Source organism: Dioscorea cayenensis, chromosome 5 (genome assembly GCF_009730915.1).
Source record: "Dioscorea cayenensis subsp. rotundata cultivar TDr96_F1 chromosome 5, TDr96_F1_v2_PseudoChromosome.rev07_lg8_w22 25.fasta, whole genome shotgun sequence".
In the NCBI taxonomy this organism is placed as follows: Eukaryota; Viridiplantae; Streptophyta; class Magnoliopsida; order Dioscoreales; family Dioscoreaceae; genus Dioscorea; species Dioscorea cayenensis.
In genome coordinates this window covers 17451372-17455576 of record NC_052475.1, presented here as the reverse complement: position 1 = coordinate 17455576, position 4205 = coordinate 17451372, and positions in this window count along the sequence as shown.

Below are 4205 nucleotides of genomic sequence, written 5' to 3'. Positions count from 1 at the left end.
AAGTTATCACAGTAGTTGTTGCATCCAGGGTTCGCAGGTCAGAGTGTGACACATATAGTCCAAACTTCCTAACATTCCTGGAAAGGTACGTTGTTCTCCAATGTTAAAGAGTTTTGCAATATTATTAGCATTAGGTGATCTAAGATATCGCTTAGTGAAAATCTCCACATTGGCTCGACAAAATATTTTCAAGATTTTGATTGCAGTTGATTCACCAATTTATTTTGACATATTTGTCTATAACATTAGTAATTTTTATAAACTAGATAACCCAACTTGACTAAGATCATCACATCATTGTTGGAAGTAACTATCATGGTCCTTAACTACCTCAGTAATGCGAAGAAACAAATTTTGTGACATTTGATATCTTTGGCAAAACATTTTAGCTGCTTCATGGCCACAATTGATAACAACATGGTCTTGGATGGAACCACCATGGGCGCAAACAGTTGTTTAGATGACTGAGGGTTAACTCTAATATCCTGTTATTATTTTGAATAACACTATATATTGCTTCCTCTTCCACTCGCGACAGTGCTCCAACTTGGTGAAGAAGAAGGAGATCTCAGATGATGACCCCATCATGGCGTAAGATCTAGGATGAGGGATAACTAGTCATGAAATAGCCGGGGATGGATTCGACCCGTACGTTGGGGAGAGATGATCTGAAGCTTCAAGAACTCTAAACTTTTGTCCGAACAATCGCAGAACCACAAACTGGAAACTAATCCACATAAATGCCTGAAAGCGTAGAGCACGAATTTGGAGAAAGCCAAAACTTTCCTCTCGTGAATCCGTGAGAACTCACAAGAACAATGGTAGTAAGACAACTCTTATTTCTTAAATAATAATCAAAGTTCGATTCTCCAAGGGAGTAAGTACAAGTCTATTTATAGCTGACTTGAACTTGGGAATCTTATTAAAATTAGTTAGGGAATCAATCTAAAAATAGAAAATTAAAATTTGCTAGGAAAATAATCTAAAAATATAAAAATAAAAATTAGCTAGAAAATCAATCTAAATATAGAAATAGTGTCCCACAGTTACTGTAGCATGCAAGGTTGTCAGACCCGGCCCGGGCAATGACACGGCTAAGCCCAGGGGTCAGAGGTCAATGGGTTCAACCGGGTCGAACCGGGGTCAATAATTAAATATAAAAAATATTATAATAATTAATAATGAGCAAATATAATATTAAACCCATAATCATAATATAAAAACCTACTCAAATTTGATATTTAAATTGATAAATGACCTTATATACAGTAGAGTTTTCTAATTATGTCATTTATTTTTACATTTTTTAAATATTTATAAATTTAATATATTAATATATAATTATCGAACTTCTCACGGTGTTATTTATTTATTTATTTGTTTATTGGTTGATTTTGTTAAAATAGATAAGAAATTTAATTCACTAATTCTTATATCTCAATTGAGTTTTTATTTTGTTTTAAATTTTCTTATATTTTTTTATTTAATTAGAATACTTAAATTTATATTTTTATAATAAAATTACACTCATTTATTATTTTATTTTCTTAATAAATTAAAGTTTTAGAAAGTATTTACATAACACATTAATAGATTTTATTTTTAAATGTTAAATTTTGTTGGTATGTTTATGATATATATATATATATTGTAATTCTATTTATTGTCTAATAAGAAAATAATAATAAATTATTAAATATTGTTAAAATTAAAAACATTATCTGGATCTACTGACTGGCCAGTCAACCAGTTCATGCTAATCGCTCGTCACCGGGTTAACACAGGTTTTTAATACAGTGTTTCTACTCGGGTGATACCGGGCCGGCCGTATGAATACCCACTCGAACGCACTGATAATCGTTGAAAATATATTTAGAGTATTACTACAATGGTAGTAAGACTTTTCTACAGAGTAATCTTGTTGAGAAACCCCAAGTGAAAAATTAAGGACTCTAAATGTAAAAAGTTTTTAAAAAGATTTTGGGTTAAAGAGTAATAGAAAAAGAAAGATTGATATGAAATGTTTTCGAAACCAAGGACCTGAAGGTAAGATGGAAGGGATCTTTTTGAAATCTTTGTGTTATCATTAGGGACTATTGGACAATTTTAGTGAGGATCTTTAAGCAATATTATTTCAAAATTCAGGGACCATTGGTGAGTTTTTCAGAGACTGTTTTGTACGAAATTATATTTTGAGGACTAAAAATAAATTTCGGCTGAAAACGTTGGTAGAGAAAAATCTAGATTTTTGACGATTCATCTCTTCTCCCTTCCTCGCAGCGATGAACCCGTGAGGAGAAAATATGAAGAAATGAGGAGAAAAATGGGAGATTTGATAGCAGAGGATCGGAGATCATCGGAGGGGCGTAGGGATGATTTGGGCTTTAGTAAGGAATTCTTGATATTGTATTTTCGTATGTATGCCATGTATGTATATATATTAGATGATGAAAACGATGGATTTGAATATATATTCATGAGAATGATGTATGAGTGTTGTTTTGAGATAGAATTTAGTGTTGAAAAATCATCGAATGGAGGATGAGATTTTTCGGTTTCTTTTGCATCACTATGTAATACCGGATTATGAGTTGTTTAGTTAATTAAGTTGACGATGATGATTAAGGTGTTAATGATGGATGGTTAGGTTGGATTGGTCAGTTAGCCAGTTGATTTAGTTCGGATCAAACCGCTTAGAAAACTGAGTCAGTTGAGTTGAGATTAAAATTGATTGAGTTGGGCTCTGATTTGGTTGAGTTAGTTAATTAACTGATTAGCGAGTTATGATTTGGTTTTAACCAAGCTCATTTTAATTAGTCTAATCGCCTAGATGAGAATTGATGCCGGCTGGGTCTGATTAGATTGATCCGATGCGGCTTGATCAAATCAAGTCGAGTGTGTTGGACTTGAACTGCTTTTGGTTGAATTAGTTGGTTGACAGTTGATTTGGGTTTGGTTTTGGATGTTGCATCTGAACCAATTTAAGAAAAATTTGGATTGCAGTCTGAACCAAGGTTGGCTCAATATATTTTCGTATATAGAATCTGAGCTGGTTCGAAAGGCTGGTTGGTTTAATTAAAACCGGTTCCGATGAAATTGAGTTCATGTCTGATTACAATCGATGATTCCGTGCGATTGAGATTTTAGTTCAGTGACCCAGTGGGCTAGCGATGTTTAGCCTAGATTGAGTTGGTTTAAAGTGTAATTGAGAGATCGGCCTAAGTATGACAAGATCGTGTTTTAACCAATGGAGTGAGTGGAGCCATCAGAGTCGAGATATTGGTTTATTGTATTTTCTTTTAGTTTAATTTGGATATTTATATTTATTTTTATTATGATTATATTGTTAAGGTGTTGATTGATCTCTGAGAGGGAGTTCAGGGCTCAGCAAAGAGACCCAAGGGAGACTTTAGTGAGTTGATAGTGGCTATTATTTTAAATAATTGATTAATTATTATTATTTTCTGAAAATAATTATTTAATGATTAAGTATTTCGGAAATAATTGTTTAATTAGTTTCATTTTATTATGTTTAATTCGTATCGTTAGAATATATGTATATATTTTATTTGCCGTCAGTGCCGATGATAAACTGTATTGATACATCATTTGTATAATTATAATATTTTTAAATAATGAAAATACTGTATATGTGATTTAATTATTCAATCTCATGTATTTATTGATGGGTATATATGCTTTTGATTTGGAATGATTTGTGAAACCATGTGAGTATATCAAAATGTTTACTCCAAGCGATGTTTGTGGAATTGTTTTCATTTCTGCAGTATAGAATAGTATCATGAATCTCGACTTCACCGGTAGTATATGACTCGTTATAATTTTGGCGACTTTTGTGGAAAACTAATGCTTTATTTCTTGATGCCAATTCTTATCCCGGATAAGAGTCCTATAGAGTATGATTTACTACCGATTGTATGACATTCTTTGTATTCACTCGATGGTTTGGACGCGTGCCACGGGCTGGGCCGAGCTACGTCGATTAGTGGGTCCCCATCGAACCCAGTCTTCGAGGTGGGCGTGGTGGACCTCGGGTATTGATTTCTACGAGGGCCGCGTTCGAAAGTGGGAGCGTAGAGCCACGATTGGATATTCATCGCCGAAATGGCAGGGGTCAGCCGAGCGGTGAGCCAGAATGGGTCAACGCTGGGGACGAGCGAGGTTCTTGTGACTGGAACCTAACC